This window comes from Molossus molossus, unplaced genomic scaffold (genome assembly GCF_014108415.1).
Source record: "Molossus molossus isolate mMolMol1 unplaced genomic scaffold, mMolMol1.p scaffold_m16_p_2, whole genome shotgun sequence".
In the NCBI taxonomy this organism is placed as follows: domain Eukaryota; kingdom Metazoa; phylum Chordata; class Mammalia; order Chiroptera; family Molossidae; genus Molossus; species Molossus molossus.
The window spans coordinates 40,408,513-40,422,419 of record NW_023425355.1 but is presented as its reverse complement, the minus strand read 5'-3'; positions in this window follow the sequence as shown (position 1 = coordinate 40,422,419).

Below are 13,907 nucleotides of genomic sequence, written 5' to 3'. Positions count from 1 at the left end.
ATTATACTTGGGTGATGTATAATAGCCCCTTGATAAATATGCAGAACGTGTACAACCTTTTTAGCACTTTTGTAGATGAAGAGTATTAAGAGCCACATCAAACTCCTCTAACACTAATCAGCAATTCCTGTATAAAGCTGTTAGGTTCATTCACCAAGCAGGCAATTCAAATTCCCAATCAGCTACACCGAGTTCAAGGTGCAGAATACTACTGGCACTTTCCCCCAGTAAAAAATAATGCATCATCTCCAAGTCACCGAATAAAGCCCCCTAATATCCTCCTAACCCCAAACCCAAGGCAACCTCTCATTGCCTATGATGAATGGAGTCTAGTAATTTGATGTGTTTGTTACTTCAGAAAAAATAGGAGAAGTGGCCTGTGCTCTCTCTGTTTTACAGCAGTTGGAATGTGAATGATACCTTCTTCAGATTTTTAAATTTTCTAAGATAAGAAGAAATCTAAATTAGATATCTGAGTGCCTGGCCAGGTGGTTCCATTGGTTGGAGCATCATACCATACAACAAAAAAGTTGCAGGTTTAATTTCCGGTCAGGAAACATACCTAGGTTGCACGGTCCCCATGGCTGTCTCCACACTAAGGTGTAGGGGATGGTCAGCAGTTCAGTTAAAATACCACAACACTCTCTCACCAAAATTTAGTAGCTTCTTTCTTCACGAAGCACAACTCTGGTTGTTGTAAGCTTTTACTAGAGTCCAGGGTTCAAAAAAAGTTGATTCTGATGGTGTTCGCTTCGTTAATCATTGTGGTAGTGCAGAGAAGCATTTTTGAAGTTCCTTACTATGCTATTATTTATTTTTTTATGTATTAATTTGTTTTTGTTACAGATGTTTCTCATTTTTCCCCCATTGACATCCTCCTCCCCTTCCCCCCCCCCATCCCCAGCTTTGTTGTCTATGTTCATTGGTTATGCATATATGCATGTAAATTCAGTGGTTTATCTCTTCCCCTTCGAAACCACCCCTCCTCTGAGGCTTGTCAGTCTATACCCCACCTCTATGTCTCTGGCCTAATTTTGTTCAGCAGTTTTTTTAGTTCATTGTATTCCACAAATAAGTGAGATCATGTGATATTTGTCTTTCTCTGCTTGGCTTGTTTTGCTTAGCATAATACTCTCCAGGTCCTTCCATGCCATCTTATAGAATAAGAGATCTTTCTTTCTTACAGCAGCATAGTATTCCATTGTGTACATGTACCACAGATTTCTTGATCCACCCATCTACTGATGGACACCTGGGTTATTTCCAGATCTTAGCTATTGTAAATAGTGCTGCTTTGAACATAGGGGTACATATATTCTTTCCGATTGGTGTTTCAGGTTTCTTAGGGTATATTCCTACAAGTGGGATCACTGGGTCAAATGGAAGTTCAATTTTTAACTTTTTGAGGTAACACCATAGTGTTTTCCACAGTGGCTGCACCAGTCTGCATTTCCACCAGCAGTGTACTAGAGTCCCCGTTTCTCCACACCCTCTCCAACACTTGTTGTTTGATGATTTGTTGATGGTAGCCATTCTGACTGGTGTGAGGTGATACTTCATAGTGTTTTAATTTGCATCTCTCTGAAGATTACTGACATTGAGCATTTTTTCATGTCTCTTGGGCATATGTATGTCCTTTTTGGAGAGTTATCTATGTATGTCTTCTGTCCATTTTTCAATTGGGTTCTTTGTCTTCCTTTTGTTGAGTTGTATGAGCACTCTATATATTTTGGAAATTAACCCCTTATCTGAAGCATCATTGGTGATTAGGTCTCCCATAGATTGGGATCCCTTTCTATTTTGATGGTTGTTTCTTTTGCTGTGCAGACGCTTTTTAGTTTGATGTAGTCCTATGTGTTTATTATTTCTTCTATTTCTCTTGCCTTAGGTGTTATATCAGTGAAAATTCTGCTGTGTATGATGTCTGAGATTTTGTTGCCTACATTTTCTTCTAGAATTTTTATGGATTCATAAGTTACATTTAAGTCTTTTATCCATTTTTAGTTTATTCTCGTGTATGGTGTAGGTTGGTGTTCTAGCTTCATGTTTTTGCAGGTAGCTATCCAATTTTCCCAACACCATTTATTTTATTTATTTATTTATTTATTTTTATTTTTTAATATGAATTTTTATTTATTTTTTTGTTACAGATATTTCACCTTTTTATCCCATTGGCACCCCCCACCCCACCCCACCTCCGCCCCGTCCCCGGCTTAGTTGTCCATGTCCATTGGTCATGCGTACATGCATATAAGTTCTATGGTTTATCTCTTCCCACCCCCCCACCCCCCCATCCCCTCAACTGAGGGATGTCAGTCTGTGCCCTACTTCCATGTGTCTGGGTCTACTGTATTCCTCAGATTGTTATGTTCATTATATTCCGTATATAAGTGAGATCATGTGGTATTTGTCTTTTTCTGCTTGGCTTCTTTCACTTAGGATAATACTTTCCAGGTCCCTCCATGTTGTCTCAAAGGATAAGAGATCTTTCTTTCTTACCGCTGCATAGTACTCCATTGTGTATATGTACCACAGCTTTTTTATCCATTCGTCCACTGGTGGACACTTGGGCTGTTTCCAGATCTTAGCTATTGTAAATAGTGCTGCTATGAACATGGGGGTACATATATTCTTCCTGATTGGTGTTTCAGGCTTCTTAGGGTATATTCCCAGCAGTGGGATCACTGGGTCAAATGGAAGTTCAATTTTTAATTTTTTGAGGTAGCACCATATTCCAACACCATTTATTGAAGAGACTGTTTTGACTCCACTGTATGCTCTTGCCACCTTTGTCAAATATTAATTGAGCATGTTGTCTTGGGTCTATTTCTGGGGTTTTTATTCTGTTCCGTTGATCAATCTGCCTGTTCTTGTGCCAGTACCAGGCTGTTTTGATTACAGTGGCTTTGTAGTATAACCTTCCTACTTCATTCTTCTTTTTCAAGATTACTGTGGCTATTCGGGGTCTTTTTTAGTTCCATATAAACTTCTGGAGTCTTTGATCTAGTTCTGTGAAATATGTCATTGGCATTTTGATGGGAATTGCATTGAATCTATAGATTGCTTTGGGTAGTATGGATATTTTAATGATGTTAATTCTTCCAATCCATGAACAAGGTATGTGCTTCCACTTTTTATATCTTCCTCTATTTCGTTTTTCAATATCCTGTAGTTTTCTGTGAAGAGGTCCTTTACTTCTTTGGTTAAGTTTCTTTTTAGGCATCTTCATTTTTTTTTGCTGTGATGGTAAATAGAATTGTCTTTTTAGTTTATCTTTCTGTGATTTCATCATTTCTTTATAAGAATGCCATTGATTTCGTGATGTTAATTTTGTATCCTGCCACTTTGCCAAATTCATTTATTAAGTCTAATAGATTTTTTTTTTTTTAATCCTCACCTGAGGACATTTTTTTTTTTTTTTTGATATTTTGTTCAGATAGAGTGGGAGGGAGAGAGAGAGAGAGAAACATCGACGTGAAAGGGACACATCGAGTGGCTGCCACCCACACGGGGACAAACTGCAACCGAGGTACATGCCCTTAGCGGGAACCGAACCCGGGTCTCTCTGGACTGCAGGCTGACGCTTGACGCTCTAACCGCTGAGCCAAACCGGCCAGGGCAGTCTAATAGATTTTTGATGGAGTCTTTTGAATTTTCTATGTACAATATCCTGTCTTTTGCAAATAATGACAGATTCATTCCCTCCTTTCCAATTTGGATCCCCTTTATTTTTTCTACATATTGAATTGCTGTTGCTAAGACTGCAGTACTATGTTTAATAAGAGTGGCGAAAGTGGGCATCCTTGCCTTGTTCCTGTTCTTAAGGGAAATGCATTTTTTTCTCATTGAGTATGATGTTGGCTGTGGTTTTTTCATATATGAACTTTATTATGATGAGATATGCTACCTCTATTCCCACAGTGGTGAGCTTTATAAAAATCGGAAATGGGTGCTGGATTTTGTCAAATGCTTTTACAGTATCTATTGGTATGATCATGTAATTTTTATCTTTCATTTTGTTTATGTGGTATATCACATTCATTGATTTGCAAATATTGTACCAGCCTTGCATGCCTGGGATGAATCTCACTTGGTCATGGTGAATAATTTTTTTGATGTATTGCTGCATCCAACTTGCAAATGTTCTGTTAAGGATTTTGGCATCTGTTTTCTTCAGGGATATTGGCCTGTAGTTTTCTTTCTTTGTAGCGTCTTTATTCGGTTTTGGAATTAGGATTATTCTGGCCTCATAAAATGAGTTAGGAAGTGTTCCATCTTCTTAGATATTTTTGGAATAGGTTGTTAAATCTTCTTTGAATGTTCAGGAAAACTCCCCCGTGAAGCCATCTGGGCCCGGGCTTTTGTTTGCTGGTAGTTTCTTGATTGCATCTTCAATTTCCTTTGTTGTTATTGGTCTGTTCAAGTTTTCTATCTCTTCCTGGTTCAGTTTTGGGAGGTTGTGTGTTTCTAGAAATTTGTCCATTTCTCCTAGATTGTCCATTTTGTTGGCATATAATTGTTCATAATATGTTTTGATGATCCTTTGTATTTCTGTGGTGTCAGTTGTTACTTCTCCTCTTTGATTTCTGATTTTGTTTTTTGTTTTTTGGTTTCTCTCTTTTTGTTTCTTGGTGAGTCTGGCTGAAGGTTCATCAATCTTGTTTATCTGTTCAAAGAACCAATTTTTTGTTTCATTGTTCTTTTGAATTGTTCTTTTTTAGTCTCTATGTCGTTTATCTCTGCTCTGTCCTTTACTATTTCCTTCCTCCTACTAGCTCTTGTTTTTTCTTTTTACTTTCTAGTTCTTTAAGTTGTGAGATTAAATAGTCAATTAGAAAATTTTCTTTTTTCTTGAGGTAGGGCTGCACTGCTATGAACTTCCCTCACAGGACTGCTTTTGCTGTGTCCCATAGATTTTGTGTTGTTGTGTGTTTGTTATCATTGGTTTCCAGGAATTTTTTAATTTCTTCCTTGATCTTGTTAGTAACCCATTCATTGTTTAATAACATGCTATTTGCCTCCAAGTATTTGAATGTTTTTGTGTGTTTTTATTGTAATTGAGTTCTAGTTTCATGCCACTGTGATCTGAGAAAATGCTTGATATGTTTTCAATTTTATTGAATTTGTAGAGACTTGCTTGTGTCATAACATGTGGTCTATTTTTGAGAATGACTCATGTGCACTTGAAAAGAATGTACACTCTCAGATTTAGGGTGAAATCTTCTGTAAATATCAATGAAGACCAACTTACCTAGTTTGTCTTATAAGGACTCTATGTCCTTGTTAATTTTTGGTCTAGAAAATCTATCCACTGGTGTCAGTGGCATGTTAAAGTCACACACTATGATTGTGTTGCTATTGATCTCACCCTTGAAGTCCTCCAGAAGTTTTCTAATATATTCTGGTGCTTCCGTATTTGGTGCGTATATGTTTACCAGGTTTATATCCTCTTGTTGGATTGCTCCTTTTAATATTATGTAGTGACCTTCTCTGTCTCTTATTATGGCCCTTGTTTTGACTCTGCCATTTTTTTATGTCATGTTTTTTTCTTAATCAAAATGTTTGTAAAAATTTTTGCACACTCATCTTTTCATTTACTTTATTTTCTATCTCCATATATAACACAAATGAAATACATTTTGTAATTTATATATTAATTTATGAAAAAACTATATTTTTATTAGACTCCTTTTTTTTCCCAATAACATAATGTGCTTCCCTGTTTTCTTTGTCTTGTTTGATCCACTTCAGTAACTTCTTTTACATGGATAATGTTTCTTTCTAGGTAAATTTATTCATGGATAGTTTAAGATGTTGCCACTAATATGCATTGGATTTTTTTCATTTCAATTTCTGAGTGATTATAATGATTAGTGTTATACATTTTTCAAAGTAGTTGATATTTGTGTATTTTTATTGCATTCTGTCACCTTACCAAAGTCTTTTGTTTGTTCAGAGTTTTGTAAAGTTTCTCGGGTATTTTATTATACAAATATATTGTCTGCATATAAGGGAAATTTTGTCTCCTCTGTTAAATAATTATTATATTATTCATAACTTTAAAATTAAATAATAGTGGCATCTCTATCTTGTTTGAGACTTTAATAGTATTTCACAATTTATTATGATATTTATTATTGATTTGAGCTAAGTAGTCTTTTGTGCATAGGTAAGGAATAGATGCTGACTTATATCAAATTATTTTTCCTAATGCAAATGTTTTTTTTTCCTCTAAGTCATTAACTTATTTATAAATTGTATTGAAATTTTCCTCATATTGAACCATGCTTGTATTCTTGGGATGAATTCTACTTGGTTATAATGTATTATTCTTCAAATACACTACTGGCTTCAATTTATTAATACTTTATTTAGAATTTTTATGGTTGAAATGTGTCTATAATTTTCATTTGGGGTACCTTTATCAATTTTTATCATTAAGATTATGCTAGCTCTAAAGAATTAATCAAGAAGTGTTTTTTGTTTTTTATATAATATGAAATATTTTCAATATGTTTTTATTGATTTTAGAGAGAGAGGAAGGGAAAGGGAAAGAGAGAAACATTGAAGTGAGAGATAAACATCAATCACCTGCCTCCTGCATGCACCCTATTGGGGATTGAGCCTGCAACCAGGGCATATGCCTTGACTAGAAATTAAACTGGTGATTTTTGGTGCATGGGACAATACTCAATCACTGAGCCACACCAGCCAAAGTTGAAATATTTTTAATATCAAAATAACATTTGTGCCTTGGCCAGTTTGGCTCAGCAGTTAGAGTGTCGGCCTACAGACCAAAGAGTCGTGGGTTTGATTCTTGTCAAGGGCACATACCTTGGTTGCAGTTGGATCCCCAGCCCTGGTTGGGTCATGCAGGAGGCAACAGTTGATGTGTCGCTTACATCAATGTCTCTCTCTCTCCCTCGCTCTCTCTCACTGTATCTGAAGATAAATAGAAAAATATCATTGGATGAGTATTTAAAAACAAATAAATAATAACATTTGTATTTTTTTTAGTTTCATATATAGCTATGAAATCACTTAAGCTGAATGACTTTTAATTGGTAGAACTTTCAAAATATTTTAATTTTCTCTATGATTATTGTGTTCAGGATATCTATTTACTTTTGGTATAGTTTTGGTTATTTTCCACAAAATCTTATCACTTAGAATGTCTTCGGCATCTTGTAACAGAAAAACACACCTAAAAGTGGGTTAACAAAAAGAGAGTTTTCAAATCTCACAAAACTGAAAATCTAAAGGTTGAGCAGCTCCAAGATTGGTTAATTCAGTGGCTCAGAGACATCATAAAAGACCCAATTTATGCCATCCTTAGCATGTAGGTTACATCTTTTAGGTTGGCTATCCTTATAGTCCCAAGGTGGCTACCAAAGCCTTTGTTGTTACATTCAAAGTACAACATTCATAGGCACAAGGGGAATTTTTTTTTTTCTACATTTCTTTTAAAGAACCAGAAAACCTTTCCCAGAAGCCCTCCAACATATGTCGTTGTCCATAATTGCATCAAGTGCTGAAATCTAGGTCAATTACTGGCCAAAGAAATGAATTTGCAATATTAACTTAGTCTCAGACTAATTAAGACTCTTTCTTTGAGGTGGAGGGGCAACATACAAATGAAAGCAGAGCTCTCCCAACAGAGCATTTCTCCATTGCTATCTACACCACTATTTCATGTACCAATTCAATATCATATGTCAATTGAAAGTCTACTGTGTGTTAGGCTCTGGCTATGGAGTAGAAAACATAACAGATAAGGTTTTTGCTATTATGGAATTTACATATTGGTTGGGAAAGCTATATATTAAAATAATTTTTAAAATATGGCGATTTCAAATAGTGATAAATTCTTGAAGAAAATCAAGAGCATGCTCTGTTATAAAAGATAGTCTTAGAAAGCTTACTGAGAAGATGACACTTGATCTCAAACCTATATGATAAGAAAGAAACTGTGAAGGTCCAGTGGAACCAGACTATAGGAACTGAACTGTATGTGCAAGCATCTCAAAGTGGTCATATGCTTGAGGGGTTTGTAGAAAGAAATTCAATGTTCTCTTAAAATACATTATGTTTTATAAACCCACACTTGAGCACATGCTGTGTCCGTCATCTAGAATGACCATCACTACATTGTTGTCTCTTAAACTCCTACCAACCCTCCAAGATATAGCTCAAATATTATATTGTCTCTCATTACCTTCTCGAGTAAGAACGCTTTGTGTCCCTACAATATATTAGAATCCTTATCACACAGTAGTACAGTTAACTTATTTTTATGTTTGCCTTTCCCTCTAGATTTGGAATAGCTTCAAGGTAAGGGCTAAGACTGATTTAAATTTGTATTCCTGCCCAGCCAGTGTGGTTCAGTGGATTGAGCATTGTCTCATGAACTGGGAAGTCTCAGCTCAATTCCTTTTCAGGGCACATGCCTTGGTTGTGGGCTTAATACCCAGTAGAAGGTATGCAGAAGGCAACTGATTGATGTTTCTCTCTCACATTGATATTTCTATCTCTCTCTCTCCCTTCCTTTCTCTCTTAAAAGAAAATCAATAAAAACATATTTAAAATAAATAAATAAATAAATAAATAAATAAATAAATAAATAAATGTGTATTACCCATTACCAAGTATTCCGGCCCTGACAAATAGTTTGTGCACCACAAGTATTAATTGAATTGAAATAAAAATAGCTATTGGTCTTAGCACTATTATAGGCATTATGGAGCATACAAAAGAACCTTGATCTCAGAGCTTGGCTCTGATCCCATTTTTACTACTTACTAGCTGTGTGAACTTAAGCCATTTACTTAACCTCTCTATGCCTCAGGTTCCTTATCTGTGAAGTGGAAAGTAATAATGGTAACAGTCTTTAAAAAGTGAGGTATAATTTAAATAATGTATGTGAAGCTTTTAGCACACACACAACTGGAACATAAGTGCTTAATGTTAATTTAGTAGTATTTATAAATTAATAAAATTATTAGATTAATAAAATATATACAAATTAAAATTATAATACTGCAAATGCATCACTAAGATGGTTTAAAGTGCATTCTGAAACAAGATGTTGTTATCTTCATCTCAGCAAAGCACTGCTGAATGAATGAAAAAAGAAAAAGTAGCCCCAGTATAATATGTGCTGGCCTGGCCATTCTAGAGCACTGAGTTCATTTCTGAGCATCATACCTTAAGAGAAAAAAACTATTGTGTAAGTAGAAGCAAACCACTGGGATGCTCATAATTCTAGTGAAGGGGAGATGCACGACAGAGAGAGATATGAGAGCTGAAATCAAACATTTGAAGGGTTGCCATGTGGAGAAAACAGAGCTTTGCTTGATGCTGATACAGAAAGCAGAACTGGGGCCATGGGGTACAAGTTGTAGCAGGTAATTTCAGCTTATTCTAGAGAAGCATGTGCTGAAAATCAGCATTTACCACACAGATGAGAAAATGGTGAGTTTTGAATCAGTGGAAGTGCTCAATAATTGAACAGTCAGTTAACAAGGGGATTTTGTTCAGTGGGCAGGGGATTATTCTAAATTATCTTTGAAGTCCCTTGCAAGAGATTCAAGATCTGGACCTTTCTGGTAAAGATTATTGTTACTACATTAAAATTAGGAAGTTCTCAGAGTGATGCTCTGAAAAAGAGCCAAAATGCTCTCAAAATGAACACCCCACCAAAAGTGTGTGTGCCTGCACACACGAGCGCGCGCACACACACACGCACATACACATAACCTTCTTCTGACCAGCCTATTCCTGTGCCTTTGTTTACAAAATTTCTACTTTGGTCACTCTTTAAATTGGACATTGAAGGTTTCTGTTCAAATGTAATTTTTTCCCCAGAAGAGGTATTGTGTTAAGCCACTCAGTCATTATCATTAGCTTCTGTCATATAATATTCAATGAATGTGTTTATTATCCGCCATTCACATTTGAGATTGTACAAGTTTATAAGATTAAATTTACTCACCTTAAAGGGCTCTAAAGAGATGGACAAGTGGATATGTACGTTTGGATAATGGTGACAAGTCACAAAACTTTCATCATTCAAGCTCAATCTTCATGGCACCAAGTGCAAACCATGCAGAGATACCATGTCCCTCCAAAGGCAGGTTTTTGTTTGTTTGTTTGTTTGTTTGTTTGTTTGGTTAGGTTAAAAGCAAGCCTTTTATCCTTACAAAGTCCTGAGCTGGGTAGTGATCTGCGCTGGGATTTGGCAAGACCATTTTGCAACTTGGCCTTCTGCCCAGCCCATCGATTTAGCTCATTAAATTGTATCATTTAAGCCTACAAATGTCACAGATCCCATTAGACAAACTCCTCTGGCTAGCATCACAGAAAAGAGAGAAAATGATAAGCCCCCTGAGGCAAACTGTTAGACCATTTCTAATCTTTTATGTTTGGGGGACTACATTGGGAGTGAGGTCTACTCATATAATGGTATGAAGTGCTGGCTGGTATCATTTTGTTCAGTTAAGAATATACCTCAAGACCAGTGCATAATAATGGGAAAGCCAACCTCATCTCTCAGCTTAATTTAGTGGCAGATGAGTACAATCTGCCAAGTATAAAGGTAAAGAGTGATGGGAAGGCACCTTTCCAATAATACACTGAGATCCCAGAAATTCCATTATTAGTTACTTATTCCCAGAATAATGGCAGAGTAAGACTAATAGCAAGCATATGGAGAAAGGACTGGTCTCAGAAACCAGAGCAAAGCTGATGCTAAAACTTTGGGGATTGGGAGAGAGCAGGGCACTAGGCAAGTCATTAGACATCTACATAAGCCTACGTGTAGACAGACAATGCAGGGAACCCATTTTATATCACTCAATAAATAGTGTAAAAGGTGGGCATGGAAATATAAAAGAGATTTCCTGAGCTGGACAGCAAGCCTCACTTTTCCCCTCCATTATATCTTCCCTGTCCTAGACACACTCTCTGTACTACCAAGGCCCCAGCAACTTTCCTAATCAAGAAATTCAGGTTAGGTTGTTATTATCAGCTGTGTTATTTATTATTCCACCCAGGGATAATTTTATGGATGTAGTTCCCTAAACCAAAGAAGAGGCTCTAATAGTATAATATCTGGTAAACTTCTGGAGGAGGTATATTTCCCTACAGGGGAGTTGTATGAGGCTTCTCATAGCACAACTCACTGGAAATGCAATAGGTCATAATAATTTCAAATGCAAAGTAAAGCTAGACTCTGAATTGAATATATATCATTCTATTATACTTACTTCAAGTCTCAAATTACCGTGATTTTACAGTTCTCTCTCTTCACTACTATAACCCAAGATCTTGCACATAGTGAGAGTTCAATGAATGCTACTACTTGTTGCTTTTTTAATTATTATTATTAGAAGCAATAGTAGTAATAGTGCTGCTGAAATACCTGGCACAGTGCCTGGGACATATTATATATTCAAAATTATAATAACTGTTTTATTGCACCATCTCCTGGCATAATTCCTGGAATATAATAGAGCACCAATTTAGTTATTTCTACTCATTCTCATTTTTCCCTGGGGATACATTTGTCTTCAGTCTACCACACAGCTGTGCCTTACTGAAGTAGGCACAGATCCTCCTGTAGCAGTCATGGTTAGCCCAGCACCACCAGTGACACCATCTGAAAAGACATTTAGTCTTTCTTTCCATAGTAGCCACTTAAGTGGCTAATTGGCATCAAATGTTTAAGATTATTTTTCAGATGGTGAAATGGAGGTTATGGAATTTTAGCTCACCTCTAATCCCTGTATCTTATTATACCACTGTTTCTCAACTAGGCCATCATAAATCTCACTACCTTTGTTCTTGCACTCTGTAGTGCCTGGACTACCCTCACATTTTTATACCTAATTCATTCTCTAAGAACTGTCTTAATACCCACCTTATCCATAAAATCTCTCAGACATCCAGCCCTCATTGAGTCCTTTCTAAAATTACAAAGCTTCGCCCTGGCCAGTTTGGCTCAGCGGTTAGAGCGTCGGTCTGCGGTCCTGAGAGACCCAGGTTCAGTTCCCGCTAAGGGCACGTACCTCGGTTGCAGTTTGTCCCCGGCCCTGGTTGGTCGTGTGGGTGGCAGCCACTCGATGTGTCCCTTTCACGTCGATGTTTCTCTCTCTCTCTCTCTCCCACTCTGCCTGAAGAAAAAAAAAAAAAAAAAAAAAAGCGAAGACTAAAATTACAAAGCTTCAAATCAGTACCACATAATTTAGCATTTTATTTTATGACCTTGCCAACCCTTCTCAGAGAGGTTGTATTTGCTCATTAAATATTCATTTGTTGTGTACTCGCCATGTTCCAAACCATGTGTGAGTGCTAGGAAGACAGGAAACAAGGTGTTCTTACTCTAGTAGCAGGAAAACAAAGATTCAGTTTGGTGACATTGGAGAATTGTGATACAAGTGTCCATGGAGAATTCAAAGGAAGATTGCCTAACTTTCAGAGGGTATTGGGGAAAGGCTTCACAGAGAAGGGAACCTATGAACAAGGTGCTGGAGACAAGTAGGACGAATCCATGTGCAAAGACATGGTCATTAAATGGCAACTCAGAAAACATGGCTCAGTATGGCTAGAACTTAAGGTAGGATATAGTAAGATGAGAAAATATCATGGAAGGTTTATTCATCTTTCATCAAATATATATATCAAGCATTCATGGTATGCCAGGAATTGGCTAGTTGCAGGTGCTGAAAAACAGGACAGATGCAATATCTACACTTGAGCTTTAAAGATAATTATACAGAGCAGACAATTGTAATAAGCATTAAGAAGGGAGAGAAAAGAGTACAAGAAGAGAAAACTATGAAGGAATACTCTAGAGGGTAGTTAGTGAGGATTGCACTGAAGGGGTGACATGTTATTGAGGTTAGAAAGATAAAAAGCTGAAGAAGAGTGTTTCAGGTGGTGATCAAAGATCTTGAAGGAGGTTGCCCAGCTGGTGTGGCTCAGTGGATTAAGCATCATCCCATGGACTGAGAGGTCCCAGTTCAATTCCCAGTCAGGGCACATGCTCCGGTTGCAGGCTTAATTCTCAGTGGGGGCATGCAGGAGGCAGCTGATTGATGTTTCTCTCTCACATGGATATTTCTATCACTCTCCCTTCTTCTCTCTCTGGAGGATCAGTGAAAATATATATATATTTTTTAATGTCTTGAAGGAGGAAAAATCTTGGCATGTTGGACAAATTGGAAGAAGTTCTACAAAGCTAAAAATTAGTTATGAGGATATAAAGTAGAGCATAGGGAATATAGTCAATAATATTGTAATAAGTATGTATAGTGTCAGATGGGTACTAGATTTATTGGGGTGATTACTTTGTAAGTTATATAAATGCAGAACTACTATGTTGTACACCAGAAACTAATATTGGATGTTAACTGTAATTTTAAAATAAATAAATAAAAATAGTGGATGAGGGTGAGAGAATGGCTTAAAGTAAAGTTGGAGAGGTAAACACAAGCCAAGACCTAACAGACCTCATCAAGGAATATTGATTTTATCACATGAATAGCAAGAAATCAACCAAGTAGGAGTAAAATGGGATCAGGTTTGTGTTTCATGGGATAACTTGGGGGTAGTGTGGTAGACAATCTGGAAGGGAAAGAATCATGTTAGGATGGTCAAGTCTAAGGCTGTGAAATGGTCCAGGTGAGAGATGATGAAGGCAAGGATTTGTTCTTTTATATCCTCTAAAAGTGACTATCATATTGCTTGGCACAAGGAAGGCTTCTATCATGGTCATGTTAATTAGCTAAATACGGTAAATATAAACTGAATTGGGTTGCTTAGTTTCTCCCCAGGAGATTACACTGTCTCTTCTTCCTCCTACTTTTTGCTTATAATGGAGACGGGGAGGCAGTCTACAATTAGTATTA